Source organism: Perca fluviatilis, chromosome 6, assembly GCF_010015445.1.
Source record: "Perca fluviatilis chromosome 6, GENO_Pfluv_1.0, whole genome shotgun sequence".
Lineage (NCBI taxonomy): Eukaryota > Metazoa > Chordata > Actinopteri > Perciformes > Percidae > Perca > Perca fluviatilis.
This window is the reverse complement of record NC_053117.1, coordinates 22,414,110-22,427,863: the sequence shown is the minus strand read 5'-3', so window position 1 is coordinate 22,427,863 and position 13,754 is coordinate 22,414,110. Positions and strand designations below refer to the sequence as shown.

At 38.7% G+C, this 13,754-nt stretch overlaps 1 protein-coding gene across 5 annotated transcripts in view; it reads right to left on the bottom strand.

The window, feature by feature from the left end:
- Positions 1-13,754, bottom strand: part of grid2 (glutamate receptor, ionotropic, delta 2) — a 631,716-nt gene that overhangs the window by 326,887 nt on the left and 291,075 nt on the right. The gene's annotated exons all lie outside the window — the stretch shown is intronic.

The following is a 13,754-nucleotide window of genomic DNA, read 5'->3' as shown; positions in this document are numbered from 1 at the left end:
AGTAATGATGGCAGCATGTGGCTCACAAGGGGGTGCTTTCAGCTGCTGGAACATCTGCAGTGCAGTGGTTTGTCCTCCCATACAAACATTTAGAAGTATACATAGAGGAAATAGACACAGATCAGTGTCGTCTTAACCTCTTTCTAAAGTGTACACAAAGATTCTTATGTGCACACAATAAATACACACAGAAACACATATCTGTTTAAACATTCACTCACATACAGTACATCCATATTGGCACAAGATAAACCACACTGTACTTTTTTTCATAACCATATGTACACATAAAAAGGGGGTAGAGTTTCAGAGGGAAAATTATTTGCTTATGTGGTTTTGTGTGTTACTATGTATGTGTGTGTGTGTGTGTCTGTGTTAGAGTGGAAGAGAGATCTCTGTCAGTATATACTGTAACTGTGTTGTCCATTATGTATTCCATGTTCAATGCTTCTGTGTTATTTATGGTATTAAACATATTCGGCTCTAAGCAGCAATTAGCTGCACTTTAGAAGAGATCACAACAATTCAAGTACTCCTTTAAAAGGATAGGTGGGCCTGAAGCACATTAAGTAACTGAGACTGTAAGAGTGAAAATGAAAATTAAGGAAATGTACGTGCAAGATTAAGAACTTTGTTTCCTGAAATTGAAATATTAATTTGTTCAACGCAAATAAAACACATGCATTGATAGAAATATACGGTAATATCTAATATAATACACACACAGTATTCATTACTTATTTCCCGTATACTTAATGAGTCACGACACCAGACTTACTGCAGACGCAGAACTGTTCTTTTATGTATAAGAAACAACAAAGTTTGCATCTCAAATTCTATTTTTATGAATCAGTGGTGTACGTCACAAATACACAAGATACACATCAGAAAATTAATTTATTTGGTCAGTAATGTGTGTAGCAACTTTGTCAGCATTTACATTCAGAATGCATATATGTCTACATTTTTGACACAGGGTGAGACTATCGTTGCAATACATTATTAGTAGGTGTAGTAGCACTGGTATGAGTTGCTCACAAAGTTGCACTGCACTGCTTGACCACTGCTGACACCCCCCCCCCCCCGAACATGCATGTATACTAGAGGAAACTAATCAAGCTGCCAGTTCAGTGGAAGCTCTCTGGTGTTCAGGACCCTATGAATGCAGGTTTGTGTGTGCATCTATATGCAAGGCTGTTGGTGGGCATGGAGGTGGACCCTATTATTTAAACACAGTGATGTGTCAGTGTTCCACAATTGACATCAGATTCTTTCTATGTAATTATTTGTGTCTATATTAGTATATTAATGAGTTCTTACATTGGTGTATGTTCATTAATAACCTCATGAACTAGGGACTTCTCTGCCAATGAAGAAGAACATCAATATTCCAATGGTGTGCTTTGCATCCTCTCTCTCTCTCTCTCTCTCTCTCTCTCTCTCTCTCTCTCTCTCTCTGTGCATTTCCCTTTCTCTCTCTTACACCTCTCCTGAGCAGTGAAAATCATTTCAGACAACCGAGTCAGAACTATTTGCATATAGCCTATCAAAGATGTCTTACCATTGCATGGCTCATTCATATTCATGAGGTCATGGCCAGACGGGTGCACTCATTGGCCCCGTCAAGGCTCAAAACCCGCCTCTGTGATCAGAGCTAACAGCTATTGGATGGGTCTTCATTAGCAACCATATCCCTGTTGACCCAGTTTGCTACGGTTACAGATAATTTTTCTGATTGCACGTGTGTATGATTCAGGGACAAAAAACTCAAAGTGGATGGAAATGAGGTGCTCTTGATCTAAACTGCAAAGAACTTCAGCAATATTATCAGTGAGATAATCTCGTACAATATACATGAGGTGTTGCTTGTTTCTGAAGCTCATTATTTTCACAGAGCCTATACATTTGAACACGCAGTGTCTGCTTTTTGATAAAATAAGTTGAGTGGCTAGATAAACTGTTTTAGTGATTCTGACAAAGTCATTTGGACAGTTGTTTCTCCCAAAATCATTAGAACAGTTGTTTCTTTGACTATCTTCAACAACCAAAAACACAGAGATCACAGAGATGACTGAATGCACTTACTGATTCTAAATTCCCAATCACAATCAGACGAAAAATCTGAACTGTTCCTTTGATTGTTTTTTGGTTTAAAAATCTGTAACATTGTGACCATTAAAATGCTTTTAATTAAATTCTCTACTCTCATACTGTTTGTGTTTGGGAACCTTATGTACTTCTAAGAATAAGGTTGTTTTTTTACATCAACGTGGAGTAAAATGTATACACAGATTAACCTTAGCTTTGCATTTGAGGCATTTTTTTCTGCATCCTAGATGTTGGTAGATATGGATGAGTATCACTCTGTCAGTGTTTTCTATATGAACAAAAAGACAGAAGGAATTTTCTTAGCCAATCCAATGGAAATCATAAAAAACAACTAACGCCAGACCCACCATTTAGCACACACCAGAGTGGGCAACTCAGCTGCTTTTCAGAGATACAGCCACTTTAGCTTGATAACTCGCTCTCGGTACCATATCACTTCAACCTGTACTGGAATGCCTGTCGAAGATCATCTGACTGAAACACATTATGAAAGGATGGTAAGTGTTGACAGTGCGCAGGAGTTTACTTCTTTGTTAGCTACGGGAAACAATGGAGCTCAGATTGTAAGCTATAATTTGTATTATCTCTTGCTGATCCAGTAATGTTTGTGTGTATGTGGCTGTATTATACAGTATAAGCGCTTCAGTATTGTGTGATCTAGAACATTCGCCTTGAGGGACATCAACTCAATTCAGTGTCAGTACAGAGAGAGACAAACAAAACCAGTGAACAATGGCAAACGTGCTCTCATTTTTTCCACCAACTTGTGCTACACTGAATGTACATATGTCACACCAGCAAAGAATGTGATGCATTTTGTCAGGAAGATAAAAAGCTTGAAAAATAACACTTTCATTCAGATCCTTTCACACAGGGGCATATATCAAGTGTAAGTTAAATATGCACATAGCTCACTGCAGCACATACTTTGGCAGGACATAATAGGATTCGTGCCATAGAGGAGGGAATAGGCCTGTTTAATCCTGCAGTAATATTGTGCTATAGATGTACAATGTAACAAAAATGTCAAATATCCTTAGCAGATGAAGCCATACGTGTACTTTTTCATACTTGCTATACTATTCTCATTTCTATCCTTAGAGGAAACTCTGTTCCTTCCAACCAAGTAATTACCACACAATTTCACATTTTATTACTGACTGCAGTAAAAGGAGTGTAACATGATTTTTCTAGGCACTTCTCCTGGCAATGGGGGCCAGAGAAGCAATTGTGCAGAAGCCATATATTTTAGTACAAGATGGGACTTCCTTGGTAGCTATGCTTATTGAAATTGTAGAGTCCACCCTAATTACACTAAATAACAACTTCTAAGAACTAGAACTATGCAAGAAAGAGACAAAAGAAAAGACCAAGATCAACTAATGCAATACTCTCTTCAGAATATACTGTTGATTGATTACTATTAACTTTTAAATCTATCCAAGGATTGGCGCCGCCTTACCTGACCGAGCTCCTTTCATGCTCATACTCAGCCAATCTGCTCCTCCTGGCTCATAACCAGAGGTGATCAAGCCTTTGCTGTAGCCGCCCCTAAGTTGTGGAACAGTTTACCATTTCATATTGAAATCGCCCCTACTCTCGAACACTTCAAATCACTGTTAAAACACATCTTTTTTTCTCTGGCCTTTCCTTCCAGTTAAGGAAAGATATTATTACCCTTGTTCATTTATTATTTTTCTTTGTGATGTACTCTGTATTCAATTGTTGTTTTATTGTTGTTTTTACCTTGTATAGCACTTTGGTTGTGTGCGCATAGGCATAGATTTAAGGTGGGATGCAGGAGATATGTCCCCCCCAATATTTAGAGGAGGTAGATTTGTCCCCCTCAAAACATATGAAAGACAACACACTCCCCAAAAGAGGTAAACATAACTGTTCAGGGGCTCAAAACATGAACGGAATACAGGAACTGTGTCTACTTTGCAACATCGGGGGGTTGAAGAACACAACAGGAGCGAGACAAATAGACATGTAGATCTGTAGATTTAAACTTTGGAGCTTCTAGCTTTAACATGGTCTCAGTCTCTAAAAGATTTGTTGTTGAGATGTAGGCCTACATGATTCCTAAAAAACATCCCAAAACATGTGTGATGTTTTGCAGAAAGTTTTGAACAATACAGGAGAATAATAATTTAACACTATAATAAAAGTTTTGGGCGGAAATCCCTCGTTAATAATGTGTCCCCCCCAATGTTGAAACTAAACCTACGTCCTTATGTGTGAGTGTGTGTGTTTGTTCATAACCTACCATTTGGTGTGTGAGAGATGGCAAAGATACTCATGCATCACTATCAACATCTAGGATGCAGAAAAAAACCCTCAAATGCAACAGTTAATCTGAGCTGTGTTCAACTGCATACAACTAACCCCATACATTACTGATTTCCAGTGGAAACATTGCTGCTGAAAGTCATGATTATTAACCAGCAAACATGCAGACTGCACGTTTTATACTGAATTGTATCTGATTGGGGGTACTCTTAATCTCACAGTGTAAGCATTAAGGCCTTTTTGACAAAAGTGTTCACTTTTTGTAGAGAGTTAATTGATTTTCTTGCAGTGCCAGCATAATGCATTTTGCTTGCCTTGTTAGACCATGCAATACGACTCATATCAGAAAACTGCCATATTGTGAGGCGAAGATATGGACAAATAGAAGACAGGATATACAGAAAATTGTCTGTGAAGGGACTGCAGAGTGTGCAAATCGATCCATTATCTGTTCTATTATCTTTATGCAATTCTGTAGCTCCTCCTTTAAAATGATGTTTCATATGTTATACAACTATTGGTTGGATAAACCTTTGTTTTGTCTTGTATTACTGTCTTTGGTAATAAGGACACAGATAACAACTAAATGAGAGGGAAAGACACGCAACATTGTTTGGGAGTTGGACTTGAACCCTAACCACTGTGGACCACTTAAGTGTTATGGCACATGAGTGCTATGGAACATTGGTTGAGAGACTGGGAAAGTGTATAATGTATGACATTCACTTGATCTTGCTGTGCAATCGACTGCCATGTTTTGTTAAAATTGTCTCTGAAGGGAATAGGCAATGGCCAAAAAATACAGAAACACTGACCCTGAGCTGAAATCCAGCTCTAGGAGCAGCCTCATTCTCCATCTTTGCTCTATTTTACCTCCCTTTTCATCATTCTCACCTTAATTCTTAAAGAATGAATGTGCCTCCATTTCATGTCAGTGCAGGGTTAATACCAGCTGAAGGCAGGGAGACAATGGAGAGATAGTTATAGGAAACCTGCAGGTTTAAAGCGTCTGTTTTGAGGTAAATGGATTTACGTGTGCCACTTCACAAAGGTTCAAATTACTCTTTTGCCCATACCTTTTACTTTATCTTGCTGTCTCCATCACTTTCTCACACTTAGACTACTTTATGCACATTCTTTTGCTCCAGTTTCACTGCCGTCTGCATGCTTGTACTCCTTATCTAGTTTTCTCTCACCTCTTCTTTTTAGTCATTTTGCTGTCTATCTCTTCTACAATTCACCCAATCTCTATACATATTTCTGCTTTCTCTCCACCTGCCTCCCTTCCCATTTTCGCTTATTTAAAGTCCCGATGCTTTATAGAATCTTGTGGCTCGCTGACTGATAAGAGGTGATGAAAGTGTTGCGATACAGTGTTAGCAGAGGGAATCATGTCAGTTAAAAACCAATTACTAGGTACATGTCAGACCTTTTATAAGCGACAGATGGTGCACAGAGAGAGAACAAGGAGAGGAAAAACTGATAAAGTTAGGGATCATAAATGATGATGGAAATACTTACAGAAATGTTGATGTTTAGAAAAAATAGGGGAAACAGCTTAAAGAATGGTGTAGAAAAACAAGAAAACATTGAGTATACATCAGGACTGTTGCAGTGAGTTACAGAGATTATGTTTAGTTATGCAGATAGTCCTCGCACTATATCTAGTTAAAAGCAAAAAAAAACTGAAATAAAACTACATGTTAATGTTGCAAGCATTGTAGATGCACCATTAGTATTGTTTGGTCTAGTGATGTATTAGTTATTTTTCTTGCTTCTGTCCTAATTCAAAACCTATATTCTGGTTTAATGCACACAGTTAAGCATAAGGAGCATTCTCTGATGTAATGTGTCTTAAATTACCATTAGTACACACCTGTACAGCTTTGCTCAGCAACAGACTGTTCCTGTCCAGTATCATACCTTTTGAATAGATGAAAAACATCCGTACTTACTTCTCTTCCCTTTTCTCCTCCCTTCTGCAAAGTCTACGGAATGTATGAACACCTGCTTTGTAGCTGACATTTAAGCATCATCTCATCATGCTGCCAAGTCTGATCACAGCTTCAATCCTCCTTGTAATATGGGGGCAGAGCTCCCCACCCCTAACTCCCCTCTCTTTCTGCTATTTTAATTACACACTGACATTTACTTTTACAGGTTCTGTACAGTTACGGCAGGAATAATACAAGTAATAAAAGACCACATGAACATAAGTGAATGCAGGGGTATTGCATGAATACACATGCAGAGTGTGCGCACACACACACACACACACACACACACACATACACACACACAAGCATTCATGCCCACACACATAATATTCAAATGCACCCAAATAAGCACACGTGAAAACGATTAAATGATTGATTTGTGCTGAGCCAGGCATTCAAAAGCACTGTTGGGATTACATGAGAGCTGGACTGTGATTTGAACCCTGTTAAAAAAGAGAGAAAGAATTGCTATGGGTAATCAATTATTTACACTGATATCATGCTGATATCAATTTAACCCATGCTGCCAATTTAATGAAGACGATGATCAAAGTGGAAGTCAGTCAAAATGGGTCAATGTGGATTTCCACTATGAGAAAAAAAGAAATCAGTATACCAATTTCAGACAGTATCTTGCTCTCCATATATAAAATAACTGTGATGCTTCTGTAAACTATAATGCATCTCAAGATTACAGATTTCTTATTCTGCCTACCTGTCACAAAAGCAATCTTGCCACTTCAGTCCTTTTCTTTTTTTTAAGTAATATTTCCATCAGCATTTCATTCAATTCACCACCTGTCATTGAACATAATGGTGCCGGTGGAGTTTCTCCATTGTTTTCAACCACAAAGCAATCTCCCTCTTTGCACCTGAAGCAAATCAAGGAGATTACCAGGGAAACAATATCTAAAAATGTAATAGTTGTGTCTCAAAATAGATGTGGTAATTATTTATTGATTCTAAAATGTACCTTAAGGCTTGTCAGGAAAAAAAACTAAAACAGCTTTCCTTAGCTAGTGCTGACATACCAATCTGAACCACAACCTTACTTTTTGAGTCAGCCTTAAAGCGCCCATATTATGCTCATTTTCAGGTTCATAACTGTATTTTAAGGTTTTACCAGAATAGGTTTACATGGTTTAATTTTCAAAAAACACCATATTGTTGTTGTACTGCACAGCTCTCTCTCACTGCTGCAGATCCTCTTTTCACCTGGTTTCTGTTTTAGCTACAGAGTGAGACCTCTTTTCATCTTCTTCTTCTGTACTATCTTTGATTGCACTCGCACATGCGCAGTAGCTCAGATGTAGATCATGTCAGCTAGCTAACTCTAGAGACAGTAAAAGAAAGCCTGTTTCTCCAACTTTGGTCAGTTACAAGGCAGGATTAGCTGGGAGACTTCTAAATGAGGGCGCATATGTAAGTAGTTCTTTTGTAGATTATGGTGAATTTGTGTGTGTTGTAGCAGTGCTTTGCTATTGAGAACGACGTAGCATGCTAGCGTTAGCTTTAGCTTTAGCTACTCTAGCCAGCTCATTTCGGACTGTGACGTCACAGTCCGAGGCGGATTTTGAACAGCTCACTAGGAGACTGAAGGCAGGACACATTCAGAAACCTGTATCTCACTCAAAACAGCATGGATGGATTTTTTTCAAAGTTTGTATGTGTGTGGAAGCACCAGAGACACAAAAGAACACCCCAAATCCCAGAAAAAGTGTTTTTTTCATAATATGGGCACTTTAACAAGTCAAAAAGACACTAATGTATGTGAGCCTCTGTAAGTCAGCGTGTCTCATTCTTTGACTGGCTATCTGTCCGAGTCGGCCTTCACCTTTAATATTGCGTCTATCTGCGTGACTGCGTTAATTTAACATCCATTCATCAACATAATAACGGTACAGACGGGCACAGACGCACACGTGCAGTATATGAATACAAATGTATTCAGTCCCATTACGTGGAAGTAAGAACAATCAGCCACACACAAGAGCACCTGCACCCTCTACATCTCTGTGGTTTTCCCAAACCAATTTAAAAAAAAAAAAAAAAAAAAAAAAAAAAAAAAAAAAAAAACAAACAAAAACACAAAAAAAGGTGTTTCCTCCCCCCCCCTCTTTTTTTTTTTTTTATTTTTCCTTTTCCACACACCCACACTTGCCCTCCCCCCCCGTGCGCAAACAAAGGTGAATAAATGATAATCAGATTGTGATTATGGGTCTCGGTGAAACAATGGAGACAATGGCCAAGATGTGCCAATGTTTTCCCCATCGTTATAAAAGCTAATTCCTATCTGTATAATGCAATACCCCGCTAAATAAATCAGCTTTAGTGTGTGCTTCTGTACTGTAGGTGCATGTGTGTGTCTTTACGTGTTTGTGCCTGAGAGGGTGACAAGGTCTGAATGATTAATGGTCACAGTACAATAGAAAACATAAAAAAGGAAGTCTACAGGAACACACAGACACGCTTGAAAAGTAATGAATGCTCAAGCAGCAGGTGTTAAATATTGACTACATATACAGGACACACTTTTTTGTTTATTGTGTGGCAATTCAAATTTCTTCAACTGTGTGTGTGTGTTAGTGTGTGTGTGTGTGTGTGTGTGTGTGTGTGTGTTGCTTGCACGCGCTATTCGTGTGTAAATAATCCCGTGGAGGGCAGAAGCAAATAATAGCTTTGAACATGAGCTTCATGCAATTAACTGTGAGCCAGAGCAGATAGACTCCACAGTCAATACCTCTTGTAATGCTGGCAAGGGACATAAATAAAAAAAAAACTGTTTCCTCTGTGAGTTTGCGTATGTGTGTGCATGTGCATGTGAATGTGTACTACAGGGATCTGTTAATACCTCTCCAGGCTTAGGGAGAGGTGCAGGATGTGGTGCAGGATGTTACAGTTTTTGCCAATTGCTTGCACACTGAAATCAAAAGTATTACACTCAAGGAGCAAAACATTTTCCCAGATGTGCACCACTTTAAGCACAATGTCAGCCTCACACTTTTTGTAAAACAATACACACAGTGATTTGTAAAACACTAAACACACTTGTTTAGACATTTAGACATTAGACACAGAAGTATATCATGATATCACTTCCTTGCAATTCCAAAGCAGTGACTTTCAAATGACCACACCTATGAGCCAATCTGTGAAACACAGCCATCAGGTGCGTAAACACATGATTGCTTAATTGTAGACACACCAATCAGGTTTAAGGACTATAAAAATGCAGCAGGTAAGTCTAGTATTTTCTGTACTGTATTTTCAGATATTTTTATTTTTTTTGTCTGTTTGCTGAGCTAACAGTGTTATGCACACTACTGTAGTACTGTAGCATGAAAACTGGGACATGTTATGATTCTCTACGTTGACTGATTTGGGTATATGAAGAGAAATAAATTATATTTTCCTCAGTCTGCAGCATTGGTCTTGTGTAGTGTTTGGTGAACTTATTGTATATTTGCACTTTCTCTGTGTACTTCATTGACAGTACTCTAATCACTGAGAAATAGAATTGCTAAAAGTGTTTTAGGTTAGCAACAGCAGTGTGTAACTGGTTCAAACTGAACGTTTCATATGGTAACAAAATATGGTTTCTATAAATTAGTGTATAGTTTTTGCAAGAGTGTTTCATTTTGCAAAGGGTCTGAGGTGTTCTGGTAAGTGGGTGTGTGGTTGTGCTACTTGTGTGTAGTGTTCTGAAAAAACCCTGATTTCAAAATAGTGCTTAAGCAATCAAAAAAAACTGTAATGGGTTTGTGTTAGGATGAGTGTTATGAAAAAAGAAGCAGTACTCCTTGGGCCCTATTTTAACGATCTGAAACGCAAGTATGAAACGCAAAACGCAAGTAGCTTTGTGGGCGGATCTCGGGCGCTGTTGCTATTTTACCGGCGGGATAAATGACTCTTGCGCCCGACGCAAATCTAAAATGGGTTGGTCTGAAGTAGCTAGGTGTGGTTTGGGCGTAACGTGCAATAAACCAACCAAGAGCGTCATCTCACATTCCCTTTAAGAGCAGGGCGCTTGTTCCATGGCGGATTGCTATTATGACGGCGGATTTGCCTGGCGCACGCCAGCGGGAGCTGCCGATGCGAGAAAGTAATAAATGCCCGTCTTGGCTGGGTGGCGATGTTGCTGCGGCCACTCGGGCGCATCTCCTCAAGTCTGGAGAGGATTGCTGCAGCCATGCAGCGTGGGCCTCCAAACGCACCACCTGCACCTGTTGGGCCCCTTCTTCCTCCCCCCCACTCCATCTCCGTCCACCCGCTCCACCAGGAGCACATCCCGCATTACTCCCGGACAAGATCCCGCCGGAGTGTCCAATCCCACCGTAGTTCAACATCTCCTTAAGTCCTCTAATATTTCCTCATTTATGTCATCAACACATCCATGATTCATGGAAATGTTGTGTAAAACACAACAAGCCACAAAGAATGCTGCGACTTTTTGAGGACTGTACTGTAAAATGCCTCCTGATCTATCCAAACACATGAAGCGCATTTTCATTAATATTTTCCTTTGTAATTATGTATGGTTTTCAAAAATGGGAACTGCTGTAGATGAGAGAAGTGTATGCGCGTTGTGCACACGCTACATTATGGCCAAGCGTGCGCCCCTAAAATAGCATCTGAATAACGCGCTACTGACTTTAGACTAGCGCCACTGACTTTAGACCAGGTTTTTCCTGGTCAGTGGCGGAATTTGTTTTCTGAAACTGCAGAATAGCACAAAGTAACGTTTTACCGGAACACGCCTCCTTTTTCGCTGAACCGCCCCGGAGCCGAAATACATTCCCTAATTTACCGACGTGCGTCTGTGGGTGAGAAAAGTCCGCTAGGCCGGCCGGTGCAAAATAGGAATGATACATGCGTCGGTGTACAAAGGCAATTGCGCTTGAGTGCAAGATAGGGCCCCTTGTGTGTAAGTATTTGTGTGTGTGTGTGTGTGTGTGTGTGTGTGTGTGTGTGTGTGTGTGTGTGTGTGTGTGTGTGTGTACGTGTTTGTGTGTGTGTCCGAGTCTTGCATTGATTGTTTGGAGCTGCAGGTTCTGCATTGATTCCTCTTAATCAGTTTTAAATAAACAATTATAGCCATGTCACCAGCTGTTAGTTTCGTCTATTTCCCTCAATAGTAACATGTATCCTGTATTATACACAGTTAATTCATAAACATATATTTTTTTGTGATTACTATAACTAGATCACTCCTTTTCTTTGTATTTTTTTCTCACTTACAAATGAGGGCATGTTGTGGCATTTTAAAGAAAAGTGCAAAAACACAGGAATTGGGAAATATGACCCTAATTAGATAGCTTGTTAGTAAGCAAAAACACGTACGGTAGAAACAAGTAAAATGTATTCAAAACATGTTTTTTTTGCATTTTTTCATATAAGTTTTAATACCGTGCAATGATTTATTGTTGGATCCTCCATACTGAAGGGGTTTAGGATGAGTAGATCCTGCTCAGTAAAGCCAGCGCTGCTCATTTTATGGATTAACCCAAGGCAATTTATTCAGGTAGGATACGCTCAAATGCCTTACGCATGTACAGAATATTAGAATGTCAGTATAATGAGCTTCTTTACTCAGTAAATTAATGTTATGTATACATATCTGTTACTGAGCTTTAAATATGATAATCCGTATAGATGTCACATAGACTCTGTGTACTATGCAATAATAAGTAGCTTACTTCCTGGCGTGTAACCATCTTTGGCAACATCTGTATTTTTTGGTCCATAATCACACATTTTATCCACAGAGGACCAATTCTGATTAGTAGTCTGTTCAGCAATACAAAATACAAAATTATTACCCTAAAATATCTTATTTCATTTGTCTCTGCCTCTACTTTTGCTTGTCTTTGTCCTTGTTGTGTGGGCATTCCAATGCATTCACTGTAGCACAGTGCAAATGACTATGGCAACACATTCCCTGTTACATGAGCTCAGTCATATTTGTCTGCCATTCTGTCTGCATTCTTGACAGCTTGTTTATATCGATCTAGCTTCGAGCTGACAACCTCTAAGCTTCTAAATTCTAAATGTTCAATTGTAAATGTCTTTCCAGTGATATCCTAACATATCCATGTCTGTTTATTAGGGCTGGGCATCAGTACTCAATACTTTTAAGGTATCAACCAAAAAAAAACAGGTACAGTAGTAAATAAACCAGTCAAACGATACCTGCATGCAATCCTTTTTGTACCCAGATTTTTAACAATACCCAGCCCTACTGTTTATTAAGTATCAGTTTGTACCTGTTACTGCTCATCTTCCAAATGATCTTCTCCAAATGATTACCATGCATGGCCTCTCTTTCTTGCTCTTTGCTTAAAAAATATTTAGAATTTATGAAGTATGAAGAACCAAGAAAACTGACCAGGACTACTAGCTGCATTTGCAGAGAGGTATACAGCCAAACATGAAAAAACTGAATATGTGTGCACACACAAACACAGAGGTGCTTAACAGCAGATTTGTTTGAGTCCGTGGGTATGTGTATTTTGTGTGGTGGATATGAGTATGAATATAAGTATGCATGTATGTGTGTGTGTGTGTGTGTGTGTTGTGGGGGGTTGAAAGAGAAAGAGATTTATCCCTCTTTCCAGGACATTTGAGAACAATTACTAGAACAAATCAAGCCAGCCAGGACCCGGGAACTGAAAAAAAAGTCTGATTGTTTTTTATTCCTCTTGTTCTGTATTACTGCTCCCTGGTGAAAAAGAGCAGCTGTACACTGTACAAGTCCAGTTTTACTGCTCGTCTGCTGCATTCTACTTTTCCTGAGGAAAAAATATTTGGATTTAAAAAAGAATCTGATGTTGATGACATCGATGATGCGATGTACCATCATTCTTCCTTTACTGCGCAATTGCAGTGTTTTGCATTTTATATTTCTATGTTTTTACATTTCTTGTACAAATGAAAATGAAAAGTCATCCCAATTTAGGATTAATTTAGGATAAGTAGATTGATGTATTAACATTTGTGTTGGATGCTTAGTCATTGGGGCCCGTTTCATCATCCAAAACCTCTCAACCGTTTCAAAAAGGTCAATTTAATTTTAAATATGTACATTTTAAATATTTTATTTAACTAAGCTGCAACCATCCCCTATTTCATTTGAAATGTTAATATCCGAAACAGCCATTGTTCTTGCTTCAGTGAATTTATTTCATTGTCAATCTAAATAGCAATTAAACACTTGTGTGTCAGAAAAATAAAATAATATGTGGTAAGTGCTAGGTTAAAGCAAGACATAACTTTTGCTCTACGGCCAAATTCTGTCACTTAAAAGCAAACATGATTTGATAAAAAAAGGAATAATTATTATGTCTTCTCTCTGTCTTA